This window comes from Leptonychotes weddellii, chromosome X (assembly GCF_054177405.1).
Source record: "Leptonychotes weddellii isolate Sample4059 chromosome X, ASM5417740v2, whole genome shotgun sequence".
Lineage (NCBI taxonomy): Eukaryota > Metazoa > Chordata > Mammalia > Carnivora > Phocidae > Leptonychotes > Leptonychotes weddellii.
This window is the reverse complement of record NC_138385.1, coordinates 17,102,016-17,129,260: the sequence shown is the minus strand read 5'-3', so window position 1 is coordinate 17,129,260 and position 27,245 is coordinate 17,102,016. Positions and strand designations below refer to the sequence as shown.

General features: G+C 39.8%; 1 protein-coding gene and 1 long non-coding RNA gene across 10 annotated transcripts in view; one reads left to right on the top strand and one right to left on the bottom strand.

The window, feature by feature from the left end:
* ENOX2 (ecto-NOX disulfide-thiol exchanger 2) overlaps positions 1-23,627 on the bottom strand; it is a 261,430-nt gene extending 237,803 nt beyond the window's left edge. For 2 of the 9 annotated variants that reach the window (XM_081808256.1, XM_081808257.1), the window contains exons 1-2: positions 23,332-23,624; positions 21,934-21,993 (exon numbers count right to left, since the gene is read on the bottom strand). The gene's annotated coding sequence lies outside the window, so the exon portion shown is untranslated. Of the gene's footprint in view, positions 1-7,869; positions 7,891-21,933; positions 21,994-23,331 lie in introns of those variants that run through there. The other 7 variants (XM_081808252.1, XM_081808253.1, XM_081808251.1 and 4 more) reach the window with 6 other exon arrangements.
* Positions 23,628-24,886: 1,259 nt separating this feature from the next.
* LOC145717945 (uncharacterized) overlaps positions 24,887-27,245 on the top strand; it is a 3,601-nt gene continuing 1,242 nt past the window's right edge. The window contains exons 1-2 of the long non-coding RNA XR_014141478.1: positions 24,887-25,000; positions 25,208-25,271. This is a non-coding gene — a long non-coding RNA (uncharacterized LOC145717945). The remainder of the gene's footprint in view (positions 25,001-25,207; positions 25,272-27,245) is intronic.

Below are 27,245 nucleotides of genomic sequence, written 5' to 3'. Positions count from 1 at the left end.
TCAAGCATCTCAATTCCAGAGAATGGAAACTTGGGCATAGTCTTACTACCAATTAAAAAGGGATTCTCACTACTTTGCTCTAACAAGTTATTTGTCTATATCCATGTCAGTTACTCAAAACCATACTGGTTTTTTAAATGCCAGATCATATTGCACTCTTAATATAATTTACTATCTCCTGTCACCTGTAGACTTTTAAAAGCATGAATCAAATTTACTTTTGATGATGATCTCTTTGGATGACATTTACAACCAAGAAAAAATGTAATATGCCACCCAAAAAGCTTTTCCAGAATAGTCTGACTTACTTGCAGATTATTGTAATTTTTATTAAATATGGATTGTCACAATTATTTTATATTCTTCACAGTCCTTATCAAAAGTTTAGGTGAATCCAGATTGTATGATTTCCACTGAATAAGCTGGGCAAATTTCTATAGGAAATTTCTCAGGAAAGCATATTAGAATTGTAGTTCTTTGCAGTTCTGGCCCCACCTCCAAACCAAAGGGCAGTGTTTGGGAAAATGCCAACCATATTTAGCAGCAAGAGTTAGCAATTTAGCATAGCAGATGGGAGTGGCAATGAGTAGAGTGTATAAAGAATTTAAAGAAGGCTTTCTTTACAACCTCTTCATCAGAAGCTTTAACTGGATACATCCCAATTCCTGTTTGGTAGATAGTTAACACAGGGAATGTTTTCTTTACATTCTGTCACTTTACACTGATCTGAGATTTTTGTGAGTAAATACCCTAGTGCTGAGAACCTTCTCTCTCTCTCTCTCATTCTCTGACACATACACACACACATACACACACACACCCACACACCCACAGATAGGAAAGACAACCATTCCTAAGTTCCTGCATAAATAAAAAAGCAACGGGGATGCAAGCTTTGAAGTCTAGGCACAGAGCTGGAGACAAGTCAGTGGTATATACATCCTTGGGTAATGCAGACAAACAAACATTTATTTAGAGGGCTAATGAGGATTAAATGAAATAACTTATGTAAAGATCCTAGCATAGTTCTATAATATACCTTTAAAATATATTTGCTTCCTTTTCCACCCTGGTTTGAATTATGAAGGGTCCTGATCAGAGTAAACTTTTTCACTGAAAGCAGAAATATCTGGCTCCCTAAATAAAGTAAAAATGTCACTGAAAACTATAGATGTAGTTTGTCGTTAGGGGGAAGGGAGAGGCAAGGGGTTAACCATTTCCTTTAGTTTCAAACGGGTTTTGTCTTTATGCATTTCTCAAAACTGTAGCTCTGATACTATCTCTTTAGTTCTCAAAACAAAAGAACCTATTTACAGAGTGCTCAAGGGTGGCCCTGAGTGGCACTTTGAAACACCCAGTTTGAACTCCTCTAGGCAGTTCAGTGAGGCTGGATACAACAATAGATTCTGGGAGTCTGAATGGTACAAAAAAAGTGGGGGTGGGGTGGGGGGGTGGTCTGCTGTCCACAGAAAGCAGAGCCAAAGCAAGTGAAGAATGTGAAGGGAGAAAAGGAAATTTCAGGATGTGCTAAAATTTTTAGCAACTGCAAAGAGTACAAAGAACTGGAATCCAGGCAACAGCGGCAGCTCACATAGGCATAATTATTTATCATATAGTTTCCACAGATAGCAATAGTCAAGTACATTATTTTACCTACATGTTTTTTCCCCAAAACCAGAGATTCTGGCACTCAGTTCATTTAGAAAGCCACCAAGTACAAATAATACACATGATGAACTCCACACAATAAAACAGGGTACCTAGATTTATGTCTCTTTATGTCGACATTACAACCCATTTCTGATTCAAATTCTTCCAAAGTCTTAATGCTATTTACATAACGAAATCATGCGGAAAGGGGGTATACTACTGGTTCATGGAAGATTTGTCAGAAAAAGAAATGGAAGCCGAAAAGTAATAAGTAATGAGAGGCTAAGGGGCTGATCAATCCAAAAGAGAATGGTTAAAGGGTTTATGAGAGCTCAAATGTCTGAAAGTGTCTATGACCTAAACACTGGAGCCAGGAGCTCTTTCCTCGGATTAATTCAACTTTCTTATCCCTAGCTCAGAAATCAGGGCTTATCAGCCAGCTCTCAATAGCAAGCCAATATGATTATAAAAATAGTACTGATGAGAAATGCAGAGTGTAGATCTCATTTAAATTTAATTGAGATCATAATTGGTTAAATCATTTCTGAGGATAACTCACTTTAGGCCATTTTTAAATTTTAAACTATTTTAAAAAAGAAATGCAATGTCCTCTACGTCAAAGAAAATGATGTTTCTGTTTGATTACTTACTGATATAATGATCACTGTAGCCATCTAGACCCCTAAGGAAATTATTCATTCTAGATAGCCAACCTTTCTGGATCTGTACTTCCAGTATTGCATCGAATAGCCACATGTAACTATTTAAATCTCAATTTAACTGAATTTAAAAATTCAGTTCCTCAGTTGCAATAGTCACATTTCAGTGCTCGAAAGCCATATGTGGCTAGTGGCTGCTATGTGAGACAATGAAGACATAGAAAATTTCATCATCACAAAATAAGTTTTTTAACTTCAAAGAGCTCAGTGTAGTGGGGGAAGACAGACCAAAAACAAGTATTATAATACAGGAGCAGGTGCATTTGAGCTGAACTTTAAATGTTGAGTGGCTCTAGGGTTGTCAGAGATGTGGAAGAATGGTAATTAAAATGTAGAGAACAGCATGAGGAAAAGCACAAGAGCTTGAAAATTTGGGGTGTACCTCATGACCTAGAAGTGGTCTAGAGTGGTTAGTAAACAGGGTTTAGAGAAAGTTGTGTAGTGAGAGATACGTTCTGGGTTTCTGAGACAAGACCATGAATGGTCCTGAATGCCTGTTTGGAAAAAAGCAAAAAACACACCACCAAAGCCTTTAGATGCTTGAGGAGAAAGGTGGTATGACAAGATCTACATTTAAGAAGAACACTCCAACAGCTAGGCATAAAATGGAGCGAGAGTAGATGCAGGGAAGATGTCCTATGATTGGTCATTTGACTGCATGGAAGAAAAACTGCACCCTGGTTGGCAATGTTTGTTCTTGCAAAAACTAGGAATCGAGAGAGAGGCAACAGAATATGAGATTCTGTTTTAGCTGAACATCTGAAGAAAGAGCATGTCTAGTGGCAGCGTTTAGAAGATGCTGGGGATGTAATGATCCACCACGACTCTGGCAACAGAAAACGAGCAATGAGGGTCAGAAAAAAGCAGAACTGTCCATAGTCTAGTAAGCAGACAGACAGCTCTACACTTTCTATGTCTTCCAAAAGCACAGACAATGGGATCCTATGGGTGGCATACCAATGGCAAACAGCTTCTTCAGTGAAGTGCCCTTAAAGATATAGAACATATTGCATAGTAGTTAAGGGCATAGGTTCTGGAGACAGACTTCCAGTGTTCAAATTCTGATTCCGCTATTTAGTAATTGTGTGGCCTCGTAGATAGGTTACTTAAACTCTGTGTCTCAGTTTTCCTACCCTTAAAATAGAAATACTACTACCTACTTCATAGGAGTGCTGTGAAAGTTGATGAGTTCATACATATAAAGTATTTATAACATGGCCTGGTTCATGTAGGTACTCAATAAATGTTAGCAATTATTATCATGTGTATACATGCGGGACACACTTACTTGTGCTATGTTCAACAACACTCAAAGACATTAGTGCTATATCCAAGGGATGGGGATCATGTAGTTTAGCAGACCAAAGGGCATCTGCAGTATACTGTCCTGCATAGACAGCATGCCTTAACTATTACACATAATGAGTACCTTAAGTCTTTTTTGGAAAAAGACAGATATGAGTAAGTTTTTAAATTTGTAGATATTCTTAGTGATCCCCTTACATAAGCTAGTGCAAGCCAGCTCCAGCACACCACTGGCTGGTGTATACAAACCCTCATACCCCCATCCATAAGACCTGGCTTCATGACCCTACAACATACTCAGAGATATACTGAAGGGAAAAATCCATCAGACAACCAACTTCACCTCCCTGAACAGCCAGATCCTAGAAATCTACTCCCCCTCTAATTTCTCTCGGCCTCAAAGTACATAGGGAAAAAATGATTGTTTTGAGATCAAAGATTTTTTCTTTCTCCAATCAGAAAATGCCAAATTTTTTAAAAAGTCCTAATATGCTCCTTTTCATTTATATTTAGAGTGCTTGTTCCCAGAAAGAGGAATGGGGTGAGGGGTGTTAGCTAGAGCTTTCAACTCCACGAAAATTTGTCACCTAAAACCAAGTTTAATATGTAGCTTCCAATCAATCCAAAGCCCGGTTTTTCCAGTTCCCCTCCCTCTAACCCTGACCCATTCCCCCAAGTTCCCTCCTGCATTTTTTTAAGTGTCAAATTCCATTCAAGTTTAAAGAATGATAAAAAAAGGGCTTGATATCATCCTCTTTTCCTTTTTGCTAGCAAGGAATAATATAAGAATAGCTTTACCTTAAGATATGTTAAAGTATAAAGATATCATCTTAAATAAGGATAAATTCTAATTACATGGTCTCTGAGACAATATATCCATTACCATCTTTCCAAAAGTCTCATAAATGGGTTCTCATAAAACTGGCCCTATCTCTGGTTCATTTTCTTGACAATGTTCTCAAATATTCATTGTCAAACGCTGAAGAAGAGTTGTCTACAGTGCAAGCATCCAATCATTTCCCCCGTATATGGCACAGTCTCTAATAAATTCAGAGCTAAGAATGACGGCTTCAAGAATGTTTCCTAAAGAGGTTTTTAAAATTGTTTACCAGAGAACTGCTACAAGCTCCTTAAGTATCTGGGCTCATCTGAAGTGATAACAGTTTTAAACAGCAGTCCCTTCTTCAGTGGAAGAAAATATGTTTTTCCCCTTTAAACTATTGAATTTAAAATTGAGAAACCATTTGGAAATTTTTTTTTAAAGATTTTATTTATTTGAGAGAGAGAGAATGAGAGAGAGCGAGTACATGAGAGGGGGGAGGGTCAGAGGGAGAAGCAGACTCCCTGCCGAGCAGGGAGCCCGATGCGGGACTCGATCCAGGGACTCCAGGATCATGACCTGAGCCGAAGGCAGTCACTTAACCAACTGAGCCACCCAGGCGCCGAAACCATTTGGAAATTTAAAAAGATGAGAAAGCTGGTCTATTTTATTTAGATAGGTAGATAGATAAGATAAACAAAAAGAAAAGTATGAAACTGAGTTAGCTGTCTATTTTTTCTGTTGATCTGGATAAAATATGCAAATTTGAAAACATGTGGCACTTCGCATTCATGGCCACTATATTTTAAAATACACATACTTTTGGGGCGCCTGGGTGGCTCAGTTGGTTAAGCGACTGCCTTTGGCTCAGGTCATGATCCTGGAGTCCCAGGATCGAGTCCCGCATCAGGCTCCCTGCTGTCAGCAGGGAGTCTGCTTCTCCCTCTGACCCTCCCCCCTCATGCTCTCTCTCTCTATCTCATTCTCTCTCTCAAATAAATAAATAAAATCTTTAAAAATAAAATAAAATACACATACTTTTATGAAAACAGCTGTATATGTTTATTGGACAGAATATTAAAAACAAATTAGCTTGCTTTAGAAGGAAAATATTTCACATTAACCTATTTGATTGAACATTTTAATTCCCCCAAATTTCACAAGGCTCTACCTTCATTCATATTGATGTATAAATTAATCAAAAGACTAATGTTTCTTTATATATCTGTAAAATTAATCTGGAAAGCACTCACATATTAAAATAAAATAGTTAAAATAGTTTGGAAAAAATCTCTAGAGCTCTATCAAATAAGACTTTTTTTTTTTTTAGTAAATGAATATATTTAGTTTTGACTAGTAGCTTAAGTCAAATTTACCCTGGATCCATCAACTGAGGGGCAGCCCAGTGTATGGGGGAGAAAAAGCACAGATTCTTGAATCAGATCATCTAACCTATGAGCTCTGGCATCTCACTCGTTAGATGTGAGACTTCGGGCCAGTTACTTATTCTGGAAGTCTCAGTTTTCTTACCTCTGAAATGGATATCATAATGCCACTGCCCTCACACTAGGTTGTCATGAGGATAAACTGATCAAGTATATGTGAAATCACTGCATAAATATTTTACACCACATCCACTATCAGCCAATAACCGAAAACTGTACTGTAATTAGAAGTTATTTTTAATAGAGTAAAACCATAAGGAAATTAAACATGTATTCATTCATGGCATACGAATAAAATTCAGTCATAAAAGGCACCTAGTTGGGTTTGACATCATTCATTAGGTCACCCTGGAATTGAGAGATGGCAAGGAGATAATATCACTATCTTTTTAACATAAACCCTTTTATTAGCACGGAGAAGTTCTTCCCAGATATAGTAATCCAGTAGCATAACAAAGCCCAACATTTTCACTGCCAGCAATTTAAATCGGTTTAAATTCTCATGAGAAGCTTCTATGTATTGAACCAAGCAGTATTTTCCATGAAAATGTATCTATTTGCTTTAGTAGTAGAGAAAACAAGATAGTCTCTGTTTTTAATCCAAAGACAAAAAGCACAAGAACTTCTCACATTAAAAATGTACAGAGATGGCTCTTCTAGAGTCAAGCATGCATCGAGGTATGGAGAAAACATCCAACAAGCACAATTCTCCAACACTTAGTGAAACAAACCAAACACTACCCAAAGAAGAAACTGAAGCTATAAATTCAAATAAATGGGCTGCAGGGAGACTACACAAACCTGCTGTTGCTTTAATTGCAGACAATTCAATTCAGCAGCTGTTGGTCCAGGCACTAAGGTTCACTGTATGCTCTTCAGCGTAACCTTGAAATACTGTCACTCACTCACTTCTCCACATCATCTGCATGCTGTCCAATTAATGAGTGAAATCAACTGTCAAACCACGCATCAAAACAGAACATGATCTTTTAGCTCTTAAGCATAGGAGCACAGTACTTTAAGGACAATAAAGCATGGATGGAGGTGAAAGTCCTTGACCATAAATAATACTTAAACTTATCAAAACATATAGTTGTAGGAACTAAGCTTCTGTTCTGTTCAGCAGGAAACTGAAACTTTCTCGAGGTTTTTTCATTTGGAAGGATCCTTTATGTCTAACTGCTGTATAAGAAGCCTTTTTAAACAACATTCACCAATGTCTGATCAGTCTTCAAGTTCTTCATTATTACGGACCCATATGTTTCTGAAAGCTTAAGAAAATACTTAAGGAACACTTCCGGTCCAATGATATTTTACAATACAAAATGATTTGCTGCTGGCATATTTAGCCTTGCTGTTTCCAGCACTTTTTTTCCTACCAGGAGAACAAACAACAATAATATATAATGTTCATCAATCTGAGTTAAATAATGAAATAAAAATAAGTTTACCAAAATAAATGTGTTCTGGAATGCTTCCTATTTGAAGTTTCCCTTCTCTTAACTATATCCCAAATCTAGACAACCAATTAACAAATATGAGAGTTAAAAACTCAAGAGAAACACAACACACTAAGTGTTTAAAAATTGCTTCTTGCTTCCAAAGCACTGTGTCTTCTGTGAAAACACTCTAGGCTATATCGCATACTACCAGTTGCAGATGTAAGACTTGAGAAATTCAGCACAAGAATACAGCAGAGAAGCATGCACAATTAAGGGATCAGGACTCCCAATTTAACAGAAAACCCAGATTTTACATAGCAATCTGCTATAAACATTATAGCAAGGAGCAGGCATGTTTCATGCAGCTATTTTGTTTAGCTCCTTAGAACCTTATTTGTCCTTCAGTACAGTTGAACTGGAGGCAAAATAAGAGAGGAATGCACTTTGAAACAAAAGGGAAATTTCAGATAAAATAAAACATACTATACCTGTATATTGTACCAGGAACATCGTGACACTCTTCAGGGAACTGTTTCACGTTGTATCCTACCGTGAGTTATTCTCCCCTTTCCCTCTTTTCCCCACAAAAAGAAAAGCCAAAGCACCCCAAACCCCACTACACACTACCCCTAACCCAACGCCCCATTGAGGAAAAAAAAAACAGTTACAATTCAGCTTAGATCCGATGCTTCTGTTTAGCTCAGCTCCAGCCGAGCAACTGAGCTCTAGCAACGGAGCACAGGGAGGTGGATTCTGATGCCAGTAGCACTTCCATCCACTTCACTTACACAAAAGCAGGCAGTAGAAAATCCAGGAGCCTTGAAGACAAGGGCTGGAACTGGCTTTTATGAATTGCTATTACTGCATGTGTCACCATCCATCTCCAATGACGGACACTTACAGGCTGAATTGGGAGTGGAGGGGGTGGGGAGGAGGAGGTTGGAGAGCAGGTGGAGAAGCAATTAGCAGTATGTTCATTGGAGAATTCGTTCGGGATTTCATACATCAGTGCCTAAAGAAACAGCATGCAGTTGACAAATCAGAACTTTACGATTTGCATGCCTTAGAAGAAATCTTAGCTCATAGCTCCAAACGAAATAATGTTTCCCCACTCTTATAGAGCATGAAAAGTCACCCCTCTGCTTTCTCTTTCCTCTAGCTACTCTTGTTCCTGAGAAATCAACATTCAAAATGAAGATTTGCTAATTTCCCCTAAAGAATTGTATTTAAATGGCTGGAGCAAAGGAAGTATGAAGAAATTAAATTATATCGAACACGACATCTCTTAACAAAAAGGCAAGAAGCTAATTATTTTAAGCCAACTTTTCATCCCTAGTCCCATTCCCCAGGTGCAGCTTTCACACCTATAATCACTAGATCACACAACTTTTATGCATATATTTAACACTGGAAAACAATCTATGTATACCTAAAAATATTTCAGTTAAAGTCAAGATGAAAAGCTAAGAGCTATATGCAAGCCTCTCTCCATAGATGACCTTAAGAAGGCACTTTGCCTGTAAATGCTTCAGTTTTACTCATCTGCTAAACTGAAGCACATTTTTTAGACCAATTTGAAGATTAATCATGAGTAGGAACAAAAAGGAGATAGTCGCTTAGAAAGGAAACATGACACAACTGAAGGAATACTGGGCCTGGGTATCAGGAAACCTGGATTTAGGCTCCAGTTCTACAACTTTCTAGCTGTGTTACCTTGGACAAGTCATTTAACTTCTCTGAGCTTAAGTTCCCTTGTTTATAAATTTGACACAGTAGTACCTATCCTGACAGCTTCACAGGATTGCTATGAAGAGCTAATGAGATAATAGATATGAAAACCCTTTTGTAAATTGTAAAAGACTATAAAATTGTATGGAATTATTATTATTATACTCTGGAACAAATTCTGCCTAAATAGCTGAAGTCAGGCACCTCTATCACATAAGAAAAATAAAAAGAAAGAGCCAATATAATTTCATGAAAAGAATTCTCAATTCTTCCAATTTTAAAGTTGGAAGGAAGCACTGTTTGCTCTTAAAGTGCCACAGAGGGGAAATTGTTTTAAAGGAAAAATTTGAAATCTGATACATAATACTTCAAAGTTTATTAAAGAAACTGAAGCCCTCTAATTCCTTCTTTCCTTTCTGGAAAGTCAGTTCATTTGTTTTCGTATGGTCTAATATTATGTCCCATCTAGAATGCAAGCTACAGGACAATGAGCATCACCTTCTGTTAAATCTTTCTATTAACCTGGTATATCCTCACTGCCCAGTGTGTGTGGAAGGATTCAGGTTGATCAGCTAAGTCTAAATCCACAAGGTAAAAATCCAAAGTCATGTTTTATGAGGCTCCAAGCTGCCTTGATACTATATATACAGTGACCAGCTGGCTTAAGCTTGGACACAATTTTAGCACATGAAGTCCTGGGGTGGCCACACCTGGGGCACTAAATGATCCAGGCAATGTTTGGAGACCTATGGTTCAGCCAAATCCCATATGTCCTGATTTCCATCTGTATGTTGGTTACCCAAGTGTATGTCTGTCCACATGGGCCAAATCTGAAGCAGCCAAAAAAAAGTGGGAGCTATAGCAGAAATGTCAGATGTCAGCTCCCCTGGGCCCCCTCTAATGCCATCTGTGTCCTCAAATAAGTGCTGAGCCCACTTTCTGAGAGAAGAAAGAAAACTTTCTCTAATTGCTCCCTTTGAATGCCATTGCCAATACTGTAAATTCCAGTAAAATATGTATGCAAAATCTATGTTAAGTCAATGGGGAAAATGGATAATATGAATCACAAAGAGTTGGGTGACTGGTAGCTAAGAGGGAGTGAACTATTAAAAGGGGGAAGGGGAGGACAGGGTTGGGAGGGGAGGAGAGAAGAAGGGGGGCAAGAGAGAGGACGTAAGGAGAGCAAATGAATCTAAAGTGAGAGTTTGTTTTTTTTTTCTAAGCAGAAACATACTAGCTGGAATCACCCAAAACCTCACCTCCTAGAAAGTGCTTGCCTTTTGAGGTATTGGGAATAGCCTTCTTACCACCACAGCTGCTATCCTAGCCTTCCAAATGCTTAGGTAAACAGTCAACAGCTTGAAAAAGCACTGACAGCCCTAGCACCAGAACTCACTTTCACTTGGCATGTGGAAAGTCAGGTAGGTGGGATACTGTTCTCCAGAGGCCTCATCACTGCAACCCCCCACCCCCACCCCACCACAGCCTTACCTGTGGCATGGCTGGCCACCAACAAAAGTGTCGGCCCAATTTCAGGTTTGGCAAAGGAGGCTTGCCTGAGATTTTTTAAATCACACTGGTAAGAAAGGAACAAAGGCTGTATTTCAGAATCAGGCTGTTCTGCCTTTGGGCATTGCAACTGAACTCTTCCACACATTTAAGCTTGAAATTCATACTCCCCAAGTTCCTCAGTAGGGCGATTCAAAGTAAGAGAAAAGTACAGGGAAGATAATTTTTTTGTTAGCTTCTTTCTCACAGTGAAAAGATGAGGATAATATCAAGAACATGACCGACAAAAGGCAATGAAGTAGGAGGCAGCAGTTTCAACCCAGATTAACAAGAATGGAAATGAAAGCATCAGAGCATCCTGATAAAAACAAACACACAAACATATACACCAAGAACCTTTGCAATGTTTCCATTATCTTGATTTGAAGCTCCAGAACGTAAGCACTAATGGTTCCCTAATCCACCCAAGCTGCCTCTCAGCAGCCATCACTAAGTCTGACTGACCTTTTCAAATGAATTCCCACTGTTAACCACCTTAGATTCTGAATATTTTTGTCAAAAACAAAAATCCCAGGGGAAGATTTCAAAGAACCAAGAACTTGAATCAAACCATGAGCCTAAAACAGGGAAAAACAACACTAATTTGCTAAACCCCAAACAAAATAGAAATGCTAACAGTTTAAAAGCAGCAACTAATAAGCTGACTTGAACCAGAAAAAAAAAAAAAAGCTTTCTGAATCAATCAAACTTGTAACAAACCCCGAGAGTCCAATCAGTTCACAAATTCCTGCAAAGAGCACACACATCAAGACTTGGTTTCACCTGCCTAAGAACCCACAGAGGAACCATAAAATTAACACTGGATAAGAAGTTGGGAGAACTGGGTTCTCCAGATTTTTCTACTGTTGACCTTGGTCAAATCACTTATACCCTTTCAGTCTCAGCTTGCTTGCTTTGGAATGGCTGGGGCTGTGGTTACCAATATCCCAGGTTGAACAGTCTATGCCAATTGTGAAATTTACTCTAGTGACAAAATAGAAAACAATTGTCACAGTTTGGCCCTAAATTTCCGGGAAGGAGGGAGGTGGACCACTCCAACTCTCCTCAGGTTTCTGTTTCTAGCTTATTTTGAAATATGCTGAGAGAAGAGTTAAGCAACTGTGCTTGCGTGGCCTTGGGAATAGTCAGCCTAATATTCCTCTTCAGAATGTTTCTTTTCAAAAACTGTTCTAGGAGCAGTTTGTTTTCTTCAAATGAAAGCTACAGGTGAGTTGTCTGGCCCAAAACGGGAAAAAGGAAAGAAAATAATCTAGAATATGCTGAGCACCTATTGAACGCCAGACAAGACATGAATACTTTACATGATTTTTTAAATTAGACCTCACAACACAGCTATATGCTAAACATTATTATCTTCATTTTATAGGTAAGGAAACTGAGGCTTACCGATGTTAAGTGACTTGCTTACACTCACTCAACTGGTAAGTGATAAAACTGGGATTTGAACTCAAGCAATTTGAATCCATTACTACACTAACATTGCAATGATTAAAGTCTGAATGACTAAATTCCTTTTGAATTTAGTGATTCACTTGGGCTTGCTTAGGGAATAAATCACATGCTGAGTCAATACAGTGAAAACAAACTTCCTTGCATGTGCACTGGGTTGACAATTGTTTAAAATTTCATCAGACAATGTGGTTAAGACCACTGGGCTCTGGAGTAAAACAAACTTCAGTTGCTTGAATTCTGGCTTATGGGCAAGGTACTTAACCATGCTGAGTCTCAAGTTTTCTCTTCCGACAAATGGGAAAAGAAGAAGTATCTACCTGATTGAGTTGTTGGGAAGCATTAATGATATGATAGCAGCTAGCACAGCGCTTGGCACAAAATTGTTCAATAAATGCATATCAGCGCTATCCTTATACTCATAAGCAACAGAGCAAGAAAGGAAAGGTTATAAAGAAAAAGAAAACCAGGATTCATTGAACTCAAGTGCTCCTTGGCCTGTAGAACAGACTTAGCGTGAAAGAAGTTTTCAGTGGCCCACCCATACCCTCTAAAACTAAGCTGCATCTTGTAGATTAGCATATTCATGAGGCAACATGAATATACTAATTGGTGGTGCCTAAGTAGTAGCAAGAAGACTTGTCATGCGGTCTGCTGAGCAGCAATTGTCCCTCGTTTCCTGGAACCTATCCTTCTAAAGAGAGGGTTGGAAAGTAGCAGATAGAAGTATTGCTGGAAGTACCAGGTGGGCTAAGGCCCCTTTCTTCCCCCAATTCTTTAAGCCCTAGCTTCTCTCTTACCCATTCACTTGTGGCCCACTTCCCATATACTCCTCTCCTCCCGCAGTTTATTCTAGTTTTATCGTGATTCTTTCCTTGGCTCTAGTTCTGTCTCTGTACATCAGCATCAAGTGGTATTTATGGAATGTGTGTCTGGCACTGCACTAGGTGAAGTGGAGGGACATCCAAAAGTTAATTGAAGAGACACGTGTTCCATGGCCAAATAGAAGATATACAGGTAGACTGGAGTTTAGGCAATATAGTAAATGCAGATATAACAAGATGATCTGGTTGATTTCAGAGCACAGAGTAGTTTGTTCATCCAGTCAGTGATATACATACTGAAGAATTAAGAAAAAAATGTACAGTTGTCTGTAACTTAATTTGAAATGCATAAAAAGATGTATAAATGGATGGATAGGTGATAAAGCAAATAGAACAAAGTGTTAATTATAGAATCTAAGTGGTGGATATAGGGGTATTTACTATACAATTCTTTAACGGTCTCTATATATTAAATTTTTTCACCATAAGAGGTTGAGGATAAAGGAGAAGGATAAGGGGTATAGCTTTCTCAACTTCAAATGTTTCAGAACAAAATATCGTATTTATATAAAGAAGCATAGGGGCGTCTGGGTGGCTCAGTCGGTTGAGGGACCAACTCTTGATCTCGGCTCAGGTCATGATCTCAGGGTCTTGGGATTGAACTCAGCATTGGGCTCCGTGCTCAGCAGGAAGTCTACTTGAAATTCTCTCTCCCTCTCCCTCTGCCCCTTCCCCCTTTCAAAATAAATAAATATTTTTTAAAAAGTTTTTTAAAAAAGCATAAATCAAAATAGGACAAAATGTTAAAAATTGGTGAATCTGAGTGATGGCATGACAGTCCCAAATGATTCGTGAAATTTTTATTTAAAATGATTTCAAAATAGAAGGTTAAAAGATAATTTGTTGAATGCTGACCCCTTTTACCTAATGTCTCAGTTGCCATTTTTAGTAGAGAGGATATTGGGTCAATAGTAGTAGAGAAATTGGAAAGGGGGGGCAATAATCAACCCATAGATGTACCTTGGGTGCCTACTATATGCAGGACACTATGCTAGGCACCGTAGAGGATTCAAAGACACAAAAAACACAGTCCCTGCCCTAAGAGGGCTCACAGTGCAGGTGAGGGCATACCAAAGCAGTGTCTGAAAGGGTAACTGGCTGGAGCAGAGAAATTCCATGAGAGAAGTATGAAGATTAGAAAGGTAGATTGGAGCCAGACTGCAGAAAGTACCAAAGGCCATGCTAAGGAATTTGGACTTCATCCTATGGATAATGGGAAGCCATTTACAGTATCTGAGTTGGAGAAAGAACATGTTCTAAACCAGTGGGCTAGATAGTATAATCTGTTGGAGCACAGGTACCTTCAACATGTATTTGTTTTATATTCATATACTTCTGGCCCTTCTGTCTACTTCCCATATCTGGATGTGGCCTTTAAGGTTTCTCAACATTCTGGATGCTGCCCATTTTTAAAACAGCCACTTTATGTCATCTTTCCAGCCTCTGTCCCTTTCCCTCCCCCAGCCCCCAAGAGGAGCTGCCCAGCACTCAGCTCAGCCCTGCTGACTCAGTAAGCAATAAATAAGCCTCATGCAGTTTTTTAAACCAAGTTGCTAAGCTTTGAATCTCTGATTTCCTTCATGGTAATCAAGCCCCAATTACTACTGAGATCATTGATTTGAGTTGAAAAAATGAATATTCAGCTAAGCAACATGTGAAGGAGTACAGGAAGGTATGTCCAATGTGTAGAAGGAAACAACTGTTCAAAGTGATTTTTGGATATTGAAGGAAAACCTAATGGAGATGACACTGCTGAATAGTAGCAAGTGATTAGGGTCAGATCTCTCAAACACTGCCAAACTAAAAGGTGGACGTTTTCTGTCTCTAGTTTACCACCCCACCCCCAGCCCATCCTCCAATCCAGTCATGTCACTCCCACATTTAAAACCCTGTGCTGGCTCACCCCTGCCCAGCTCCTTAGCAAGCAGACTTCCTTCACCAACTGGCCACAAGATACCTTTCCAGATTCTTATCCTGTCCCCCACCCAACTCCCAGTGATTCACACACAATATCTTAACTTTTTCTAAACTATCCATTCTGACACATGTGACTGCTTTGCATGTGTTTGGTGGTCCCCCTGCCCACCTTGCCCACCACCTTTTTTTCCACCTGGATTCTAGGCAATGCCCACTTATCCTTTGTGATTCAGCACAGTTAGACTCTGGTCTGTGTTACCCACCTCTAGCAGTTATTCCCTCCATCATGTTTCCAGGGCACCTTATATATACCTCCTTCTCTGAAATAATATATATTTCCCATTGTAACATAATTATTGGTTTGGGTGTCTATCCCCATCCCCCTCCTCCCACCCCCACTTAACTGTGAACTCCTTAAGGGCAGGCAGGGACTACTTCTAATTCATCACTATTCCTAGTGCTTACCATATGTTCTGGTCCTGTATACGTGCTCAAATGTCTATTGAATAAATGAGCTTGAATATCAAGTGATCCTTGAATTCAAACTCAGCATCTCTTGAAAGGTAAAAATTAGGATATTATGTGACCAAAGTAATCCTAGTGAAGTATGTTTGAGGACTTGACTGAAGGAGAAATGATGGGAGGACATATTATGGGGTCTTACTGTGGGACAGTTTCTACCCCAGGAAGCTCTTACTGGCAGTTGTTGCTGGCTAAAAAGAAGAGCAGCTGGAGCGGCCAACAAGGGCCCTTACTGGGGATTTCCCCATCGTTATCTTTCACAGTTCAGCACTGAATGAAGTAAAGTTGTTTACATAACATTCTCCACACAGTGTTTTGATTCTTCTGAATTACAGCCAAACTTTCATTTGTGCTCTGCCTACAGATACATTTGGACCAGACTTGTTAACGGGTAGTCACTGAAAGTTCTCCAGTTCACATTCTCACCTGCCATTATTACACCAAGGAACATTTTGTGGGGAAGGGACGACTGAAAATCTGAGAGCCAAAAAGGGGGATGGGGAGAGCTAACAAAAATGACCTTTTATTTTTCTCCTAGATTGCCAATATATTTCACAGCACCTCCCTCCTGCATTGGTTTATACCGTGTATCTGTAAAGGCAAAAAAAGAAAATGAAGACTTTAGCAAAACTTGACGCTTGTAGGCAAGGAAAAGAGGAAGCAACACTGAGGCCTGGAATATAAATCTTTAGACATAGGATCCGTTGCCACTTCTGGAAAGTAAACATTTCAGCTATTTTAAACAAATAGCGAAAGCAATTAGCCCCTTCTGTAGACTAAACTGAGGTGTATGCTGAATTTAAAAAAAAAAACAAAAACTGAGTCTGTTTTGATCTTCAAAAATGTCAAACTGGTAAACATTTGCTTTTTTTGTACATATAAATCTATGAGCCAAGCCTAGCTTGAGGAAGATTTAAGAGACATAAAATTTGTCTGAGGTGTCTGCCAAATCTCTGCAGCAGAGAGAAACCCTGGAAAAGCTGACATAGTCATAACTCTCACATCACTAGCAGGCTTGTGCAGGGCTGGACGTACACAAAGTCACTGTTCCTTCTCCCAAACTGTTTGTAAACAGAGAAGTAGATCATTTGCTTATCAGCTATCTGGTAACTCATTTTTGCCTATATATCCCACAGAGGAAAGAGGAAAAAAAAAAGAGTAAGTTCCTACTGGCACATATCCCAATTTTCAGCTGGGTAGATCTTCATTTATAAGATGGGCCTGCTTGTTAAAATCTTCTCTGTCATTTGCTCTTGCACACTCATTCTTGTGTGTACACTATATCAATCTCTGTCTCTGCCTCTCTGGAAGGCATTAAAAGAGGGTATTTGTAAGTATCTAGTGCAGTGTCTAACAGAATGCTTTGCACATAATAAGCCCACAATAATTCATCAAATGAATTGAAACTCTATCTGTAATTTCTGTATTCAACTTATTTGATCATGGAACAAGAGAATTATAGATTCTTTCTCTTGGAGTATTTAAAAGCGACAATTCCTTACAAAGTAATATCATTTTATTCAGACAATTCATTCTTAGGACTTCTGTCCTTTAAAAGCATCCATTTTTGCACAATGGGTATTATTTGTAAGGCAAATGAAGGAAAGACCACGCTGCAGGATCCTGAATGACAATATGAACACGGATACATTTTGTAGAGAAAATCAGATATCCCATATTCACCTGATTGTATGTCGTTATGGTAATCCACTACATATGTCTAAGATCACTTAACAATGCAGGAATATAGTGCACGCATGGGCTGCATTCTGTAAATAGGATTAACAGTTGAATTCAACCAAGGTCTTCCCTGGGGAGAGATCGCTGGAAAATACATCTACATGACATTTAAAAAAATAAATTAACCAATGACATTGGCTCCCATGAGACACATTGTTTCTTGTACATTCAATTCTATCACAGTTTTCTGTAGTTCTCTGCTGACATCCCCATCCCAAAAGACATAGAATTTCAAAACAGGAAGAAAAACAGAGCAACTGGAGCTCTTCTGTCTCTCCTGCATGAAGTGTTATGTACACAAAGGAAAGATTTCTGTAAATTAGCACAATGTGAACTGTGACATGGTGAGATCATGTCAGTCTGTACTGTTCTTGTTATGCTGTGGTCACATATAACTTGCCCAAGGGAATGAACAAAGTCTGTGCGTATACTAAGATTGGCAAGGGCTGCAGGAAAATGAAGAGAGCTGTGTTATAGCAGGAGGTTTCAATTTTTTCCTTTAAAAAAAATGTTCTTTATGATGATTTTTCTTCCCACTTTTATGTATTTAATTTTCCTCATCTGTAAAATAGGGGTAACTATTGCATGTATGTAATATTTTTAGTGAGGATGAAATGAAATCCTGGCACACAACAGTTAACCCATATAGTCCACATCAACATTTGGCTAGCATTAACTAAATACCTATTATATGCCAGGCACTGGCCTTAGACACCAAGAAAAAGTAAATCATAGGAGGAAAAAGTGACACTGGGGAGAAAAGCAGGGAGCTGATTTTCAAAAGTTTTATAAGCCAATCTAAGAAATTTGGATTCTATCTTGAGGACAATGGGCAGCCTCTGAACTATTTTATATAGCGATGGATAGCGTCAGATTTGCGATTTAGAAAAATCATTCTGTTAGCACTGGTGGAAAATGGATTGGAAGGTAAGCAGGTTGGAGACAGTAGTAATCCAGGCTAGAAGTTGTATGTGTGTGTGTGTGTGTGTGTGTTGCAGGGTGTGTATGTGTGGGGGGGTGTGCCCCAAACTACGGCAATGATAATAGGGGTAGACATGGGAAAAACATTTTTAATAACTTTTAAAAAGTAACAAATATACTATTATAGATGATTAGAAAATAAAAAGATGCAAAATGTTAAAAAGAGAACTCACATTACCTTACCATTTACAGCAAACCATTATTGAATTTTTGTGTTTAACATTACAGGATAATGATAATTTCCAATGTATGCATACACGGAGTGTCTGTGTGTGTGGCCACGTGCATGTGTATGTGTGTGTTTAAACTGGAATTTGTCAGCTTCATAACCTGAATTTTCTCTTACTATATCACAAACAACTTTCAACATCATTAAATATTTTTTAGTAACATCAACTTAAATGGCTACTTAGTGAACTATTCTATAGATATACCATAATTGATTTAATCCAAATCTCTAGTACTGGGGACATTTAAAATGCTGTTTTTCTCTTTTTTTCCCCTGGGATAGACATCCTGAGAGCTAAAATTTTGGAAATACCACATCTACTTCCTCAGCATAGAGCCCCAGAAGTTGAAGTGGTAGACTGAAAGCTATGTCAATTTTAAGATTTTTGATATATACTGATAATTTCTCTCCAAATTATAGTCCCACTAGCAGCACTTATGAGTGAGAGACCCATTTGAGAGTGATTTCAAGGATGGAGTCAACTGGATTTGGTGGGTGGAGAGGAGGGATGGATCTTTGGCAGGGTATCGGGACAGGAACAATGTGAACTCTGTCAAGAGGAGCAAAGCAATGAGCAGGTCTAAGGAACAGGTGGCTGGGTGGATAATTGATGGGAATGAAAAAGGGAAGGGGACCACAGGAGAGTGGAGGAAAATGAAAAAAAAAAGAAAGAAACCTCTAGTGAAGTTATGCATTCAGGTCACTTTAATTTACTGCTTTATTCAGCAAAAGCAGCTAATGTAGCAAAGAGCTAATCTTCTTGTAACATTTGGCACTATGGTACCAAATTTCCGAGTTACATTCATATGAATATGTTTATCCATTGTTTTTCATCCAATAACCATTTATTAGGTATCTACCAAGTGCTAAGAGCTGTTCTAGATGCTCTGGGTATGGAGATAAATGAGACCTGGCCCCTGCCCTCAAGGAGCTCACAGTCTAGGGGAGAGCCAGACACATCCACAGACTGACACACTATAGTGTGGTGCAGCCCAGGACAGAGGTAAGTGCAGGGTTCCATAGAAGCCAGGAGCCTAACATTATTTCATGTATGCTTGCATGTGTTTGTGTGTGGTGGTGGGGGTGGGGAGAGTTGCAGGAAAGGCTTCAAAGAGATGTTGATATTTGAACTGAGTCTTGAAGGAGGAGTTCCTCAGATGACTAAGGGTCACAGATCATACTCATATTCCTTACCAGTGCCTTGAATATTTGTGCCACTGCTGTCAGGGACACTCAGTAAGGCAGTGAAGATGCCCGTGTGTAATCCAAACCCATTCGTGAAAACAGCCTCCACTGATACCTTCATGTATATATGTCCATAGCCTGATTTGGGCAGTAATATGCACATCTTAGAATATAAAGGATAACAGCCAAGTGACATACAGACTTTTAAAAATAATTCTGATGACATTGATAGAGTAATAATAGTCACCTCTACCAAGTCCTACTAATTCTACCTCCTAAATGTCTCTTATATCTGTTCCCTCCTCTCATATGAAGCTCCTTTGGGTCCTCATCATCTCTAGCTTCCTAACTGGTCAGGCCCCACTCCAGTGCATCCTAAAGTAAAAACCTCATTATGGTGCTCCTCTTCTAAAATATTTTAATGTTTTTTATTGCCTACAATCACTATTTCCCAAATTTTATTTGAGTATTATCATATTCACATACCACATGTACTATTATTTACTTAGTATTTGTCTTTATTTTTTTTTTTAAAGATTTTATTTATTTATTTATTGGAGAGCGAGCGAGAGAGAAACAGCATGAGAGAGGAGAGGGTCAGAGGGAGAAGCAGGCTCCCCGCCGAGCCGGGAGCCCGATGTGGGACTCGATCCCAGGACCCTGGGATCATGACCCGAGCCGAAGGCAGTCGCTTAACCAACTGAGCCACCCAGGCGCCCAGTATTTGTCTTTAAATCAACATAAAACTTGTTCACTTTCTATTTTTACTAAGCCATTTCCTGCATAACTTTAGATTGATGACATAGTTCAGTTTTATCTTTTATGAGACACATCAGAATATATAATTACTAAAACTTAAAATGTTTGCGGGAATACAACATAACCACCACTGGCAGACACCCTACAGTTTGAAAAACAATGGCCTATGGGAGCACATCCAAATTTCTTTCTTTTTTAAAAAAATTATTATTATTATTATTATTATTATTATTATTAAGTAGGCTCCATGCCCAGCATAGAGCCCAAGGCAGGGCTTGAACTCACAACCCTGAGATCAAGACCTGAGCTGAGATCAGGACTCGGACGCTTAACCAACTGAACCACCCAGGTGTCCTGAGCACATCCAAATTTCTTAGCACGGCATTCAAGGTACTTCACAAATGAGCCCCAACCTATCTTTCCAGACTCTTCTACCATTACAAACCTTCCTTTCCCAAACAATCTGTACCCTAGCCATGCTGAATTCCTAAATATTGAATGGACATGCTTTGCTCTTCTATAGCTACATGTCACAGACTGCTCTTTCTAATCTGGAATGCCTCCCCTCTACTGTTCTCTGCTTGGCAAACTCATTATCCTTCAAGACCTGTCAGGTCACCTCCTTACAGAAGCCTTCTCCCTGACTTTCCCTTACAGTTAGACACTCCTTCCTTTACCCTTCTAATAGCACTTTGTACCTGTCTCTGTTACACTACACATTATCTCAGAATTATGGGCATACACCTCCCCAGCTAGACCTAGGGAGAGCTCACATCTCATACTCTGTTGCATCCTGAACACTCCATGTGAGCAAAGGTCATGGAGGAGACCTAGTGACCTAGGAAGTCACTTAAAACAAAAGCTACAATAAAACAAAACCTAAAGTACTGTCCAGGTAGCTTACATGTAAGACATGTTTTTTAAAGAGAATTTATCTGATTCAGAAATAGCCATACTGACTATAGTTTTGGCAGACACAATTAGCTATGGCTGCAATAGCAGTTAAGCTAATTTGGTTTTGGCAGTTACTTTACAGCATACACATACTGACATAGAAACTAAAAGTGAATCATTTGGGTTTCTGCCAGGATGATCAACTATACTTCACAATAATCTTTCCTTACCACAAATGGAAAGTCAAGAACAAAAGTGAACAGTGAGACTAGTAAACCATGGTGGAGAGAGCATGGGCTTTCAAGCCAGAGATCTATACATCCAAACCCCAACTCAACTCCTTACAATCCATGTGACTTTGGGTAAATTGTTTCACTTCTCTGCCTTTTAGTTTTCTCTTTTAGAAAACTGGGAAAAATAGTACCTACTTCATAAGACTCTTAAGATAATGCAACAAAGTGCTTATGATAGTGCCTGGAACATTACATGGGCTCAATAAATAGTCATTATTGTTACCCAATGAAATGACTACAATTCAGATAATATGATGCATAAGGGCAGCAAATACATTTCTTAAGAAAATAAATTTATGGCACCAGGCTTTAAAATGACAACTATAGAGTGTAGCTAAGAATAGCCACTAACAAAACAGTCTATAAGGCAAAGTTCTTCTTAGGTTTAAATTAAACTCACACCTGGAACATACCACCACACTTCTTTGTGTTCTCCAAGAAATGATCCCAAATCAGGTTCCCCTAGGATGAAAAAAAAAAAACAAAAACAAAAAATCACCCAATCTTAATTTTTTGTCTTTAGTTTTATTTGATATAGAATAATATCCAAACTATGTGGATGCTTTAAAGTATCTTGTTATTATGACCCCAAGCTTTCCAACACTATTTCTTTCCCAATCTCTCCTTGATGACACCTTTTATTCCAGTCAGGCATACCCACCCTTCACAAAAGTGCTCCCTCTTCTATCTGCCCTTCTCAGATACCAATCCCGGTACCAGAAGGCATTTTCTCCCTCCTCTTTGCCCATTTCAAATCCTCTTTACTCCTCTGGAGCCGAAATTAAAATTCACCTCCTCCACAAAGCCTACCAGGATTAGTCTGGAAGACAGACAACAATGTCAAGCTACAGCACTTCCAGGGTTAGGCTTGACCCTCCATAGATCAACTCCCAACCACATCAGTATTACACACTTTTTGCATGCTTTTGTAATAATAAAATAATTGATACAGTCTGTTTCGCACAGTCTACTTTATTCCGCAGTCGGTGTGCCCCCTAAATCTTTGTATTAGTGCTGTATCAGTCCGTGCTGGAAACCCCGAAAGCGCTCGGTTTTTAAAAGAGGTCTAACCTGCCTTTGACTCTCACCAGAACACTGCACTGAACCTTAACCACATATTTCTCAAAAGCGAAATTTCTTCTATCTACTGCTTCCCACGCCTTTTAGAAACTGAGGAGAAACCCTTTCCACTCCAAAGATCTGGTCAGGGAAGGGGCGGGTGGCTGGAAGGGCCAATAAAGAGTGGGCGACGAACTTTATCCCACCAGCAAGGAAGCAAAAAGTGAAAATTTGGCAAAAAGTCACTCCCTGGGCGTGGCGGGGAATTCCCACGCCCCCACAGGGAATTGGGGAGTGTGTGCATTGGGAGTGGTGTGTGTCCAAATCTGAAATGTAAATTGAGGGAAGAGAGGAAAGAGGTCACCCAACTCCTCCAAGTAGTAAGAAGGAGCGTCCAGACGCCGCCTAAGTAAGACCCCGGTCGAGAACCCTAACTTCAGATCCCTGAGGTGGCACCGGACGGGAGCGGGGAGAGACGATGGCGTTGTGAGGAGAAAAAGAGAGAGGGCGAGGCAGAAAAAGAAGAGAGGGCGCGCTCCCGAGGCTCGAAGCTCGAGGAAACTGGCGTGGAGAGCTCAAAAGCCCACCCCCGACTCCCAGGCCCGACACCCCCTCCCCGGCAGAGGCGGAGCTGGGCGGAGTTAGGCGCTGAAGACAGCGGCCCGGAAGCACCCTCCTCCCTAGGCCCCCTCGGTCCCACAGTCCCCAGCCATAGCCGCTCGGGCTTTCTGCCTCTCTGACCTCCAGCTCTCCGGCTACCGAAGGGCTACTCCTTATACAGCCGCGGAAAATCGGGCCGGCGTAACAGCTTCTGAGAGCACAGCGCCCTGGCGGCGCCCCACGCCACGCAACTGTCTTCTCAACTCCCCGCCTTGCGCTAGCCTGCTTAAGCCCGGCACTCAGGCCCAGGGCTGGACTCTCACCCACATCGCGGCTGCTTCAGTGTCTCCTATTGGTTACTGGTCACCAGGGAAGCCGGAGGCCCTATCCCTTGTCCTCATGGGAAATGTAGTTTTAGGCCGATGGAGGCCGTTCTTCCTGGGAGGATCCAATATTGGCATTGGAGGAGAGACTCAAGTGAAGACAGAGGATTGTGGGAGATGAAGTCGAGGCACTTCTTTCTGTATACCCACAATTCCTACCTCCAGTCCGATCATTCCCCGAGTTCAGATGTGGGAGGGTATTGTGGGTGTTGTAGTTTGTAGTGTAGTGCCCTACAGAATCTCTCTTCTTGGGGTATGGGGTTGTGCTTGTGGGGGTAGATGAAGGTTCTAGATTTATTTTACTATTGGTTAAGCTATTAACATTTTAGCGGAAGCACTTTATGTCGTGATTTAAAATTCTCATTGAGTTTTGATTGAAAAACTTAAAAAAATGTTATTTATGCTCTGATAAACTTAGAATAACTGGTCCTTTAAAACTGTCATAGTGTGTTCTGTGTGAACCATCTGCATTAGAATCACTTCAGAGGTTCTGGGGGAAATGTATACTATGTTTCTAGTCGGGTATCACATTTTTTCTTCGAAGTAGTATCATAAGAGGCATAGCAATGTGATCTAAGCCAGCCCAGCAGAAGCCCACTTAACCCATAAGGAAGCCACATTGTTGCCACGAAGAACAGTTGCCACATCACTGGTGTAATGCAACAATTTAGAACAGGTAGAGAATACAACTTGACTAATAAGAAATAAATGTATATTTCTTTAAGAAACTATTGTTTTGGGGGCGCCTGGGTGGCTCAGTCAGTTAAGCGGCTGCCTTCAGCTCAGGTCATGATCCCGGGGTCCTGGGATCAAGTCCCGCATTGTGCTCCTTGCTCAGCAGGGAGCCTGCTTCTCCCCTGCCTGCCGTTCCCCCTGCTTGTGTTTGCTCTCTGTCTCTCTCTCTGTGTCAAATAAATAAATAGAATCTTTTTTTTTTTTTTTAAGATTTCATTTATTTATCTGACAGAGAGAGACACAGCGAGAGAGGGCACACAAGCAGGGGGAGTTGGAGAGGGAGAAGCAGGCCTCCCACAGAGCGGGGAGCCCGACGCGGGGCTCGATCCCAGGACCCCGGGATCATGACCTGAGCCGAAGGCAGACGCCCAATGACTGAGCCACCCAGGTGCCCCTAAATAAATAGAATCTTAAAAAAAAAGAAACTACTGTTTTAGTAATAGATGTGTTAAAAGAGGTAGATAAAGAAATGGATGGCGACATCTAGCACTTTCAAACGATTTAAAGGTTGAGGAAAATGATGGTTTATTAACGTTGATTTCACTCCTAATGTTCGACTTTTTTTCTTTGTTAGAGATGAATCCTTATAGCTGAATGGATCATTACAGTTGGGTTACTACAATTTTACTGATCAGGACAACTTTTTGACTCACAAGTGGAATGAATACAAAGAGGGATTGCATTTTGCTAAGGTAATTGCCTAAAATATTTAAAAGAGAAGTGAAAAAAGAGGACTTAATGGATTGAATAATTTACTCAGCAAACTGCTTTGTGCAAGGCTCTGGGCTAGGCACTATTGCTACAGAATTAGAAAACATCCCTTGCCCTAAGTAGCTCACAATCTATGAGAAGAGACAGAGTATACAATGTAAAAAGTGCTCTAAAAAATGTCTACATAGGGTTCTACAGGACCATAGAAGCGGAAGAACTCATTCTACTACTGAAAGAAGCCATGCTTGAATGGTGAGACTTGAAGAACTGGTAAGGTATTTGGGGGTAGGGAGGTCAACCATATTTCATACTGAGGAATAAGAATGTGAGAAAGTGGGATGCCTGGATGGCTCAGTTAAGCAGCTGCCTTCTGCTCAGGTCATGATCCGAGGGTTCTGGGATCGAGTCCCACATCAGGCTCCTTGCTGTCAGGGAGCCTGCTTCTCCCTCTGCCTGCCGCTCCCCCTGCTTGTGCTCTCTCTCTCTCTCTCTGACAAATAAAGTCTTAAAAAAATAAAAATGTTTAAAAATAAAAAAAAAAGAATGTGAGGAAGTGCAGAGAACACCTCCCCCCACCAAAACAAAAACAAAAACAAAAACAAAAAAACAAAAAACAACTAGATCAGGCAGGAATAGAGGGCCATACCAATGAGTTCAAAATTTAACCTGAAATAGCAGAGAACTGTCAAAGGATCTTAAGCAAAGATATGGTATGATCAGATGGACTTGGTGATAATTTGGATATGGAAAGTGAGGGAAAAGAAGGAGTGTCTTGAGACTCTCAGGTTCTGATTTGGAAGATTGAGTATGTGGTTGTACCACTCATTTAGATAGGGAACCCAGAAAAAGTAACAAGTTTTGTGAGGGATAGGAGAAATTAAGTTTTGGACACTTAAAATTTGAGGAGTCTGTGGAACATTTGGGTGGAGATACCTGGTAGCTGCAAGGAAGTGTGGGTCTGAAGCACAGGAGAGAGGTCTGGGTTGGAACTAAACATCAGACTAAACTGATGTCTATATACTAGACATCAGTATATAGATGGTAATTAGCTAAGCAAAGATGGATTAAATTTCACTCAGAGTGTTTAGAATAGTAATTTTTAAAGGACAAAGATTGTATGTATGTATGTAAGTATGGAATCCTAGAAAATAACTATATTCAAGGAGTAGGTAGAGGAAGTCAAGCTTCCTTGCCTTCAAAGGAAGCTGAGAAGAAATGGTCACATAGATGAACCAAGAGAAAATAAAGTATAATTACTAGAATATAACATAGAGAGGTCAAATAAGAGGATAGAAGAGTAACAAGGAACTACTCATTCATCCATTCAACAAATATTTATTGAGTACCTACAGCTTTCCAGGCATAATTCAAGATGTTGGGAATAGAGAAGTGGGGAAAAAAACACAGATAACATCCCTTCCCTTTGGAGCTTATATTCTGATGGGGGGGAATATCAATAAACAAGATTAATAATTAAAATACATAGCTGTGACAAGTAATATTTCTGCAAAGCTTATTAGATTGCATGTGTATATGTGTGTGTGTATTACACATACAAAGGTGAGACTCTTGATCTATTGTTGGTAGAAAATATGCCTGAAAATATATCCAAGAAAAGAAATACTTGAGTCTAAGAAGATGAATTTGTGGAATAACGGCCTGGGGTATGTTAGTCTGATGGGATTTATAGATCAATCAGTAGGCCATGGTTAAGGTTTTGTCAAGAGATAATGTAAAGTTCAAGTTACGGCCACAGTTCAGGTTTATAAGGTGGAATGTGTTTGGCTTCAGTCTTTCCTTAGGTTAAGGCTTAGTCAGTCTGTTGCTATCTTTACAAGTCAATGTGGATCCCTTGTTAGAGGACCATGTAACCAAATTTAGGGCTCAGCCTGATATCAACATTAGGCCCTGGACGTATAGCCATGGTTCAATCTGTGTCAAGGATCAGAGTCTGTTTCTGATTGGTATGAAACCTTACTTGGAAGCTGTCATTATTCCAGTGTGGCCTGAATTATACCTCATTGGGAATTCAATATACAAGATTTGGGTTCAAATTTTGGCCAATATTAAGATTTAGTCTGATTGAAGCAGTCATCAAAAATCTCCCAAAAAACAAAAGCCCAGGGCCAGATGGCTTCCCAGGGGAATTCTACCAAACATTTCAAGAAGAATTAATACCTATTCTTCTGAAACTGTTCCAAAAAATAGAAACGGAAGGAAAACTTC